This window comes from Aquarana catesbeiana, linkage group LG13 (assembly GCF_042186555.1).
Source record: "Aquarana catesbeiana isolate 2022-GZ linkage group LG13, ASM4218655v1, whole genome shotgun sequence".
Lineage (NCBI taxonomy): Eukaryota > Metazoa > Chordata > Amphibia > Anura > Ranidae > Aquarana > Aquarana catesbeiana.
Window position 1 is genome coordinate 82,862,345 of NC_133336.1, and position 12,411 is coordinate 82,874,755.

At 41.6% G+C, this 12,411-nt stretch overlaps 1 protein-coding gene across 5 annotated transcripts in view; it reads right to left on the reverse strand.

Moving 5' to 3' along the window:
* The window catches only part of SIPA1L1 (signal induced proliferation associated 1 like 1), a 522,698-nt gene that overhangs the window by 467,069 nt on the left and 43,218 nt on the right, over window positions 1-12,411 (reverse strand). The window lies entirely within an intron of this gene.

Consider the following 12,411-nt stretch of genomic DNA (forward strand, 5'->3'; position numbering starts at 1 on the left):
AGGGACCCGAGAAGAGGAGGATCCGGCCTGCTCTGTGCAAAACCAACTGCACAGAGGAGGGAAGTATAACAGATTTTTTTATTTTTTTTTTAAAAACAAGACTTTACAATCACTTTAAAGGAGGCCATAGATGGTTCTAATCTCGGCCAGTACAGCAGGAACCATGTATGGACACAGGCTCAATGTACCCAAGTTGATCTATTGATCAATTTGGATACAACCAGCCTGTCGGATTTCACATACGATTATTGCTAGCATCTGTAACAGCCGCTAGCAGTAATCATTGTCTTCCCCTGGCCTGGACGGCTTTCCCTGCCCCCTCGCCGGCAGAACACAATAGCTCAGTGGGAGAGCTTCCACCATCAACAATGACTGCACTGATGGGGAAATAAAGGGTTTTTCTTTCCTGTAAACCTTGATTCCAGGTAAGAAAATTGCTCTGGCCATGGCAGGTCTAACTAATGATGTTTTTAGCTAACTGTAAGACCTGGACACTGGACATTTTTAACAGCTGCTGTTTTTGGCTTCAGGCATTTTTTTCTACAGCCAATAAACTTTCCAGCATGTTATCCTATGTGTCCATGCACACATAGGCTTTTATCTGTGTTTTTATGGCAGGGGCGTTTTCTGGCTGGAAAAATGCTCTAACTCAGATAAAAGTTTAAAAACTCTGAAAAACGCAGCTATTCCTTTTTGAGCCATGCGCTTTTGTGGGAATATAGTTTGTTTAAAAAAAAAAAAAAAAAAAAAAAAGGCTTACAAATGCAAATGCTGAAAATCACCACTGCAAAACTCATTCTACAGCCAATGCTACTGCTGTTTTTATAACGTCCAGCGTGCATGAGGCCTTAGGCTGCTTTTACAGCTGCTGCTTTTGGCTCCAGGCTTTTTTTTACTGCAGTCAGTAAACTCTCCAGCATGTTATGCTCTGTGTGTCCCATGCACACATAGGCTTTTATAAGCATTTTTTGGCAGGGGCATTTTCTGGCTGGAAAAAAACCCCAGAACTTGTGGGTTAGAAGCAGAGTTTTGCAGCTGTAAAAATGGTCCAACGCTAAAAAACGAGGCGTTTGAGCGTTCTTGAGTCATGAGCTTTTGCAGGAGCATAGTTTTGCTAAAAACTGCAAATGCTAAAAAACGCTAATGCAAAACGCACGTTTTTAACGCGGCATTCTACAAATAAAGCTACTGGCGTTTTAATTACGTCCTGTGTGCATGAGGCCTAAAGGTGGATTCTACCCAATGGCCACAAGTCTAAGGGGCACTCTTCCCAGTGGCCATTACACTGCAGTATCATGAGCTGTAGATACAGCGATCAGTAGCAGGGATTACCCGAAACGTTATGGTTATGTTTTGAAAGAATGGAAATCAGCCACAATTCTGTCAGATTTGTATTTTCTTTGATCACACATAAGAGCTTTTCCTGTGAAACCAGGACAAGAAATTAGTGAAGATCCTGCCACTGGGACGAGTGAGCCGACAGCAATAGCACCATTTTCCACTCTACTAAATGGGTTTTCATCTGTGCTGGTGATTCCATGTTTGTGGTAAGGGGGGGGGGGGGTGTTCACACATGTGCAAGTTGTAATTGCATGTTTGCACAAGAAAGAAGTCCCCAACCCTTTCTTAAAAATGCACCACAAAGAATTGCATGATGCTGTGGCATTAATTAATTAACCAGCAGCCCCACGTGCCTGCTAAAGAGCAGTGAGCTTTGCCTGTGGGTCAGAAACATGCGTTGTTATGCACGCATTCCCGACCCGCACATATGTGAACCTAGGCTAATACAATGGTTACTCCTACATCTCTCAATAGCAATTGCCAATTTTGAGAAGATTTGTCCAAGCCTGATACAATTAAGACCCCTTTCATACTGGGGCCGCAGCCACGTTAGCGCTAAAGCGCCGCTCGTTTTAGCGGCACTTTAGTGCTGTTTAATCGGTGCTTTTTGGCCGCTAGGGGGGGCGCTTTTTATCCAAAAAGGGGTTAAAAACTCCCAAATCGCTTTTCAAGCACTTCGGAAGCGATGCCCATTCATTCCAATAGGCAGTGCGTTTTGGGAGCTCTAAATATCGCACTCCCAGACCGCCCCAAAGATGCTGCTTGCAGGACTTTTCAGAACGTCCCGCAAGCGCACCGCCCCAGTGTGAAAAGTCACACTTGAATGAATGGGAGGCGGTTTTCAGGCGCTTAGCAGACACTATTTCCAGCGATAAAGTGTTTGAAAACCACCCCAGTGTGAAAGGGGGTCTAGGTAGAGCTGCACGATTCTGGCTAAAATGAGAATCACGATTTTTTTGCTTAGAGGATAGATCACGATTCTCTCACGATTCTCGCGGCGTAACATCATCTTTCACATTAAAACAAAAAAAATTGCGCTAACTTTACTGTTTCTTTTTTTTTATTTATTGAAGTGTATTTTTTCCCAAAAAATTGCATTTGAAAGACTGCTGGGCAAATACAGTGCGACATAAAATATTGCAGCAATTGCCATTTTATTCCATATTATAAAATATTATAATAAATAAATATATATATATATTTTATCTCTAATGTTTGGGGGTTCCAAGTAATTTTTTTTAGCAAAAAATATTGATTTTAACTTAAGAAAGAAGTGTCAGAAAAAGATTTAGACTTTAAGTGGTTAAACTTCCTGCATTTACACTTTGTTTAAAACTTGGCAGATTGCCCAGGTTTTTTGTTTACACAGAAAAGTTCTATCCCTTTGATCTAAGAAGGAAGTTAGATACAATGTTTCAAGTTCTAAACTTGGCAGAATGCCTGGATGTTTTCTTTTGACAGCTGAGTGAGCAGATAATCTCTCCACTTGTTTATATGAAAGAATCGTCAAACTCAGGAGAGATCGTCAGGGGAGGTGAATCGAGATCACGATTTTTTAACGATTAATTGTGCAGCTCTAGGTCTAGGGGGATTATAGTTAGCCAGATTGGTTGCTCCCAAACATACAGTGCATTGCTGTATGTTATGCTAACACAGGTATAGCACAATCTAGTGTTAATTGTAATACTACCTAATATCATAGAGGCTCTTATTTCCAAATAAGTGAAAAAGTGTTTTGTTGCAGTCTCTGTTCCCATTGGAGAGATTCCCCTACATTTCCTATTCCATCAGATAACGAGGGGACATCTCTCCAATGGTGTCACACTGGAATACTGAAAACAGAGGTGTTCTCTCTACCAAACTCCAAAAAACGAAATTAAAAAATATATATTTGGAGTCAGGATTTAAAGTATAAAGACAAAACTTTTTTTTGGTTTGGATTAAGTGCAGGGGGATTAGAATGCTTGTCGGTTTTTATTGCCATCTTGTTAAGGAGATTTACTCTATTTGTCCTGTTTTATTGAAAGTCAAAGTTAAATGAAAATCCCAAATTTTGGGCTGTCCCCAGAAAAGTAATAGAGGGGAAATCTTCCAATCAGGAGACGAATTATGGTGACCTGGGGGTCCCTAAAGCAATTCCCTTAATTTGCAGGGATTTCCTCTCACTTCCTGTTTGGCTTTGTGACAGGTAGTGAAGGGAAATCTCCGCAATAAGCCCCCGTTCACATCAGAGCGATTTGACAGGTTGACTTTGCGGCGCCGCACCGATTTCCAAAAGTTGTTCCTGTACTGCTTTTGGCGACTTCGGGGGCAATTTCAATAGACATCTGTGTATGAACCCTCACAGATGTCTTTCAAGTCGCCCCCAAAGTCGGACTGAAATGCAGCTTTGAAATCATGCGAGTACAGATGAACTTGCACGATTTCAAAGCCATGTTCAGTGTGAACAAGGGCTAAGACACAGATGGTGTTAAAGAACTTCACAAAAAGATGACTTTGTCCAAAGAAAGTAAGTCTTGTTTTCCATGAGCATGCTCCCACACAAACATACTGTGTGGAAACTGCAAGTACTTAAAGAGTATGTGCTGTAAAGCGATGCGCAAACTGCTGGCGCTATATAAATCCTGTATAATAATAATAATAATGTAAACCAAACATTTCATATTCCTGATATGCATCTGCTGTACCGCGTACTTGTATGAAAAACTATCCTCTTTTATTGCTTCCTTTGTGTGTGAAATCCTTGATGTTCCTGCCAGTCCCTCTGCTTTTCTATTTTAAAAAAACTGACCACACCAGGCAGGAGGAGAACACAGAGTGGTCCTTTAGCTATGCTGGGAAATCAGCCTGCTTTCCTTCAATGATCAGACTTGTCTTGACCCCACCCTCACTGCCCTTCACTGGGAAGATCAGTGTACTGTGGCTTCTCCCCCTCCCCCAGCTCTTGTGCACCTGAGCACAGAGGGAATGTGATCACTTATAAAAGGAGAAAAGGGTATTTATTTTTTGCTCAATACTTTGTTGAAGCACCTTTGGCACCGATTACAGCCTCAATTCTTTTTGAGTATGATGCTACAAGCCAGGTTTTCATCAAGGATGTCTCTGTACATTGCTGCATTCATCTTTCCCTCAATCCTGACTAGTCTCCCAGTTCCTGCCGCTGAAAAACAACCCGACAGCATGATGCTGCCACCACCATGCTTCACTGTAGGGATGCTATTGGCCAGGTAATGAGCGGTGTCTGATTTCCTCCAGACATGACACTTGCAATTCAGGCCAAAGAGTTCAATCTTTGTTTCAATAGACTAGAGAATTTTGTTTCTCATGGTCTGAGAGTCCTTCAGGTACCTTTTGACAAACTCCAGGCGGGCTGTCATGTGCCTTTTACTAAGGCGTGGCTTCCGTCTGACCACTCTACCATACAGGCCTGATTGGCGGAGTGCTGCAGAGATGGTTGTTCTTCTGGAAAGTTCTCCTCTCTCTACAAAGAAATGCTAGAGCTTTGTCAGAGTGACCATCAGGTTCTCGGTCACCTCCCTGACTAAGGTCCTTCTCCCTTAATCGCTCAGTTTGGCCGGGTGGCCCAATCTAAAAAGAGTCCTGGTGGTTCCAAACGTCATCCATTTACGGATGATGGAGGCCACTGTGTTCATTGGGACTTCAATGTTGCAGAAATGTTTCTGTACCCTTCCCCAGATCTGTGCTGTGATACAATCCTGTCTCGGAGATCTGCAGACAATTCCTTGAACTTCATTGCTTGGTTTGTGCTCTGACATGCACTGTTAACTGTGAGACTTTATATAGACAGGTGTGTGCCCTTCCAAATCATGTCCAACCAACTGAATCTACCACAAGTGGACTCCAATCAAGTTGTAGAAACATCTCAAGGATGATCAGTGGAAACAGGATGCATCTGAGCTCAATTTTGAGTGTTATGGCAAAGGCTGTGAATACTTATGTGCATGTGATTTTCATATTTAATACATTTGGAAAGGTTTCAAACAAACTTCTTTCACGTTGTCATTATGGTATTGTTTGTAGAATTTTGAGGAAAATAATGAATTTAATCCATTTTGCAATAAGGCTGTAACATAACAAAATGTGGAAAAAGTGAAGCACTGTGAATACTTTCCAGAGGCAATGTAACTATACACACACACACACAAATGTTTTGCCTTTCATTTCTATTCTAAACTGCATGTGTTTTACAAATTGCTCATTTACAATCACTTTAAAAGCACTGCAGAAACCAATCTGATACCTTCAACTGCAGATGCAGTTCCTGATAGATGTTTGAAAACTGAATAAAGCACAAAACAATGACAGCATTCATTTATTTTGGTTAATATCCTGGACAAAACAGGATAAAAAAAAAATAAGGACCTATAATAGTTTTGTGTTTAACTCTGTCCTGTTATTATTGTGTCCACAGGGGGAAAAAAAAAAGTTTGTTCTGGCCAAAGAGTTTTAGTTATGCTTTGTAAAACAAAGACACATTCACTAAGGCCAAGTCAGTGCACAATCTGTCCTCAATCAGCATGATTCACTGGTGCTTGTGTTCATCAGCCACCTGCAGAGCGCATCCCAAATGGAGGGCTCAGCAGCTGCCCATTTCTGTTCTCTGCTAGTTCCACTGTGACGATTCACATGGCCTGTGAAAAAGTCTTCTAAACATTAAAAGCCTGAGTGTAAAATAAAAACAATACATTAAAATTACACTAGGGCTGATGCATTCAAAAATTTGGCAAAAAAAAAAGAGTCTTTCAGCGAGCACTTTAAGACAAAAACGTTTAATTACTGTACCCTTCTCCGCAAAGGATCTTTAGGGGTCTTAAAAATAGTTAAAGTGGTTGTAAACCCCGAAGCCGGCCGTTCAATAGTGGTCTGACAAGATTTTGATCCATGTATGGGCTAGCTGGTAGCTCCTTACATAAGTTGTACCTGTTGTACACTATTTACACAGCATTTCAGAGCTGCCAGAGGCAGGGTGCGGAATTTGTCACACACTGCACATCACAGAGCAGAGTGTAATCTGAGACCTGAGTGGAGGGAATGAACACATCTTCCTCTACGCAGTCTCATAGGAAAACATACACATCTAAGGCTGTCAATAGCCTGCTGTGCGCTGGAAGGGGAGTGGGAGTCAGAAGTGACTCATGCAGATAGAGGGAGGAGAGAAAAGCTGGAAATCACACTCGGTGCTTTGAACTGATGCAAGTACACCCTATAGAAAGATATGCTTTGTTCATGTTTCATTTCAGGGGTATACAACCACTCAAATATTATACCAGCCTGAAAATAGAAAAAAAAAATGCTGAGTTCTGCAAAACAATTAATATAGTTGGGTATGTTATGCTTCTAACCCCTACTGCTCTCCACCTAGCCCCACAGGGTTTACCTGCTTTTGGTCTCCTTATCCCAATTCACATGATGTATATGAACTCAGAGGGGAAGGACAAATTGGTGAGAGCTGTGTCTGATTGGATCACAGCAAGTGAAGGACAACTGCAAACAGACACTTCTACCCACCCCTTATGAGAGGATGCTGAACACTGAAAGAACTAAAACACTGGTTCTGAAAACTATATTAACTATTCTGTAGTACTACATGTTAAAATTTGAGGACCTCAAATTATATAAAAATACACCACTAACATACAGTATTTAAAAATAAAATGATCATTGGTGACGTCCTGTTACACAGCAGGAAGATAAAAATCACTCAATCCTTCAAGTGTCTGCTATCTAGAGGAACATCAAGCTTTCATCCCAATAACCATCATACAGGTACCACTTTAACCCAATCATGAACAAATCCTTACTTTTTGGGAGAAAAAACAAAAAAGGTATATATTTAAATTAAACTGCATTGCTTGTAAAGCTGTGTACTGAACTACATATAGTAACTACTCTAGATTGAAACTCTAAATAGATTTGCAATTAAAAAAAAAAAAATCTCTAGAAATGATTCTACATCAGATGGTAAGCCAACACTTATTCCCTAATATAATACAATACAGCAGAAGGTTCTTGGCATACAGTGAAATAAAAAAAAAGTCCAGTCTGCAACTGCGGGAGATGGACTTGTAGTTCTCAAACACAAGTGCAGTGATTAGAGCACTTGTAGTCCATGGATACTTCCGCCAGCACAGTAAGGCTGCTTTCACGCTGAAAGCGCCAGCCGCTCATTTTAGCAGCTCTTTAGCGCTGTGCGCCGCTTTTGGTGGTGGTGCTTTTTACCCCCCCATAAAAAAAAAAAAAGGGTAAAAAGTCCAGTTTTGCGGCGCTTTAACCGCTTCCCGACCGCCTCACACAGATATACTGCGGCAGAAGGGCATGTACAGGCAGATTAACGTACCTGTATGTTGCCCTTTGGGAGGCGGCTTGCGGGCGCGCGCGCCGGGAGCTCCGTGATCACGGGTCCTGGGGACTCAACGTCCGCAGGGATACCCGCGACCGTCTCACGGTGAGGAAGAACGGGGAGATGCTAATGTAAACAAGCCATTCTGCCTAGTGACACTGTCACTGATCACAGCCCCTCCCCCCCACAGTTAGAATCACTCCCTAGGACACACTTAACCCCTACAGTGCCAACTCGTGGTTAACCCCTTCCCTGCCAGTCACATTTACACAGTAATCAGTGCATTTTTAATCTCACTGATCGCTGTATAAATGTTAATGGTCCCAAAATCACGCCAAAAGTGTCCGCCATAATGTCGCAGTCATGGTAAAAGTCGCTGATCGCCGCCATTACTAGTAAAAAAAAAAAAAAAAAATTTTTCAATGAAAATGCCATAAAACTATCCCCATATTTTGTAGATGCTATAACTTGTGCACAAACCAATCAATAAACGGTTATTGCATTTTTTTTCACCAAAAATATGTAGAAGAATACGTATCGACCTAAACTGAGGAAAAATATTTTTAATATATTTTTTTGGGGATATTTATTACAGCAAAAAGTAAAAAATAATGTGTTTTTTTCAAAACTGTCACTATTTTTATGTTTATAGCGCAAAAAATAAAAACTGCAGAGGTGATCAAATGCCACCAAAAAAAGCTCTATTTGTGGGGAAAAAAAATACGTCAATTTTGTTTGGGAGCCACGTCGTACGACCACGCAATTGTCAGTTAAAGCGACGCAGTGCCGAATCGCAAAAAGTCAGGAAGGGGGTAAATCCTTCCAGGGCTGAAGTGGTTAAAGTGAACGTAAGCTCAATCACTGAAATCTCATAAGTTTTAACATGTTAATGTGATGTCAAAAGTTATTTTCAATAATAGTACATCTGCAGCTTTTATTAACCACTTGAGCTTCGGAAGATTTTACCCACCTTCATGACCAAGCCCTTTTTTCCTATTCAGCACTGCACTACTTTAACTGGCCATTTTCACACAAATCGAGCTTTCTTTTAGACATATCTGATCACCACTGGGTTTTTTATTTTTTATTACAGAAATAACAAAAGACTAAAAATTTTGGGGAAAAAAAAAAACAAACAAACATATTTTCTCTTATAAAACCTAGCCAAAAAAAAAAAAAAATCGAATTTCTTCATAAAATTAAGCCAAAAGGTATTCTGTTACATGTCTTTAGTAAAAAAAAAAAAAAATCCCATAAACGTAAATAATTTGCACGAAAGCTATAGTGCCTACAAAACTATGTTAATATATACATACACACACACACACACATATATATATATACACATACATATATACATACATATATACACACACACACACCCCCACACACACATATATATATATATTGTAACAAAATGTCCCACACTCCGCTTGAGTGCTTTCGTCATATAACGCTTCCTCCCAGTCTGAATATAGATATCAGATATTCCAACCTCTGACAACAACAAACAAGGCAATACTCGTTTGGTTGCTGAACATGAACTGTTTATTTGAGATGACACAAATATATACAGCAGGATGACAATACAAACTGTAACCAGAAACCTAACTAACATGAGCTAGTTTACTAATCAATTACCCAGACTTTGGTGACTCAGATATGACCTTTCAGGGCAGCCTTGCACTCTCCTCACTCACAACTTACAATACACATAAGTATAAACAAATCCCCCAATAGTTTGCTAGGAGACAAGGGTGTGTTAATGAGCACAAACTACAAGACCCGGGCTTTCCAGATCTCCTTAACCACTTCCCGCCCGCCCTATGGTGGATTGACGTCCGGGAAGTGGTTCTGGTATCCTGACTGGGCGTCATATGACGTCCAGCAGGATAACATGCCACAGCGCGCCCCCGGGGGCGCGCATCACGGCGATCGGTGTGTCAGTCTGACACACCGCTACACCGATCTTGGTAAAGAGCCTCCGGCGGAGGCTCTTTACCACGTGATCAGCCGTGTCCAATCACGGCTGATTACGCTGTTAATAGGAAGAGCCATTGATCGGCTCTTCCTCACTCGCGTCTGACAGACGCGAGTAGAGGAGAGCCGATCGGCGGCTCTCCTGGCAGGGGGGGGCTGCGCTGATAAACAATCACAATCCCCTCAGATCACCACACTGGACCACCAGGGATCACCACTAGGACCACCAGGGAAGGGGCAACATGTGGATGGCCAGGTATGTACCCCATGGCCATCCACATGTGCCCAGTGTGCCAAATCTGTGCCAATCAGTGCCCACAAATGGGCACTGATTGGCACCATTATGTTGCAGTGATGCCCAGCAATACCACCCTTAGGGGCATCACTGCAAACAAGCAGTGTCATCAGTGCCACCTGTCAGTGCCCATCCGTGCCCATCTATCAGTGCCCATCTGTGCCAAGTATCAGTGCCACCCATAAGTAACCATCAATGCCACCTACGAGTGCCCATCAATGCCACCTATGAGTGCCCATCAATGCCACCTATGAGTGCCCATCCGTGCCACCTAAGAGTGCCCATCCGTGCCACCTAAGAGTGCCCATCCGTGCCACCTAAGAGTGCCCATCCGTGCCACCTAAGAGTGCCCATCCGTGCCACCTAAGAGTGCCCATCCGTGCCACCTAAGAGTGCCCATCCGTGCCACCTAAGAGTGCCCATCCGTGCCACCTATCAGTGCCCATCCGTGCCACCTATCAGTGCCCATCCGTGCCACCTATCAGTGCCGCCGTATCAGTGCCCGTCAGTGCAGCCATATCAGTGCCCGTCATTGAAGAAGAAAACGTATTTTATTTACAAAAAGTTTTAACAGAAACAAAGAAAAACTTGTTTTTTTTCAAAATTTTAGGTCTTTTTTTATTTGTTGCGCAAAAAATAAAAAACGCAGAGGTGATCAAATACCACCAAAAGAAAGCTCTATTTGTGGAACAAAATGATAAAAAATTTGTTTGGGTACAGTGTAGCATGACCGCGCAAAATTTGATCGGTCCTGATGTACCTAACACATCCGTGTTCTTTTGATTGCATCTAAGAATACCATCTGAGTATCTAATAACCATAGAACAACATTCAGCAAACAGAGGACTTTATGAACTTGGAACTTATAGTCGGTGTTACCTAGAAGTAGTTTAATGCCACTTCTGTTCAGATGCAGTTTTCTTGTGCTGCAAAATGCGGATGTCAAGCATACTGCAAATTTTATGTTTTGGGCAATATCCCTTCCATTCTAAGGAGTGAAAGTGTTTAAAAGCTAATCCTGCACATTTAGTGGAAAATCGAAAAGAACAAAAGACCCGATGCCAGTTTCCTCAGTCAAGAAATCGAATTTGGTCAGAAAGCTCAGCCATTTAAAGAGACAAGTATCTCAACATTAGCCTAGCCACTGGATTCACACAGGGTAATGAAACCATCATGACTCTCATAAACAAGGGCACTTAAAGAAGTCGTCAGCTAATGACAGATCATTTCATTTAGACATTAATACATAAGAAAAACAATTACACGCTGTAGTTGACTGACATGTTATGATGTGAAAACTCCACTGCTGGAACAGACTGTATTTTCACTGTAGATTATAAAGTATGATCCTATCCAGGGGACCATGTATTGGAATGTGGCCTGGCCAGGAGAAGGGTAAAATGAGATGTAACCCTTTATTGCAGGGATTAAGCATTATCTCATAAATTCACACAATTGGTATGACTCATGTAGGAGCTTATTTTCCTCACAGTGAGAAACAGAGCCTGCACAATGCAAGGTTTAAATTAGATCTTTCTCTGAAGGATGAATAGAAACCATAATGAGTCAATAATGGGCAGTCCATTTAAAGTAAAAGAGGTCAAATACAAACAATGTGTTCTAGCGATCGCTCAAATAATCACAGAACGTAAAATTCTCAGGGAAAAAAAAAAAAAAGCCTTGTGCCTATATATCCTTTGACAGCCTGCTTAAAAATATATCTAGTTAAGCAATGAAAGACATAAGTGATGTTGAAATAAAAATCACAATGGAAGTTAAAGGGGTTGTAAAGGCAGAAGGTTTTTTTTAATCTTTATCTTAATGCATAGAATGCATTAAGATAAAAAAACCTTCTGTGTGCAGCAGCCCCCCTCACACTTACCTGAGGTCCCTCTCTGTCCAGCTCATGTCCATAAGTGTCTCAGCCATCCGAGATTCTTCTTCCTGATTGGCTGAGACACAGCAGCGGTGCCATTGGCTAGCTAGTCAGCTAGCCAATCAGGGGAGAGAGCAGATCGGGGGTCCTTGTCTGAATGGACACAGGGAGCTGTGACTCAGCTCAGGTGCCACCATAGCAAGCTGCTTGCTGTGGGGGCACTGAACAGGAGGGAGGGGCCAGGAGCACAGAAGAGGGACCCGAGACGAGGAGGATCCGGGCTGCTCTGTGTAAATCCACTGCAACAGAGCATGTAAGCATAACATGTTTGTTATTTTTTATAGGAAAAAAAAAAGACTTTACAAGCACTTTAAGATGTACCAATAATGATAGAAAATAAAATAGTCACATGTTGTATACAATTTGGCCATACAATTTTCTTATTTATTTTCCTTTAGATTTACCTTCAACTATGTAGTGCAAGGACCTGCCTGATTGCATACAAGTTGAAAGTGTTTAGATTTGACCTCATATATGTTTTTGGTAAATCTAAAAGAA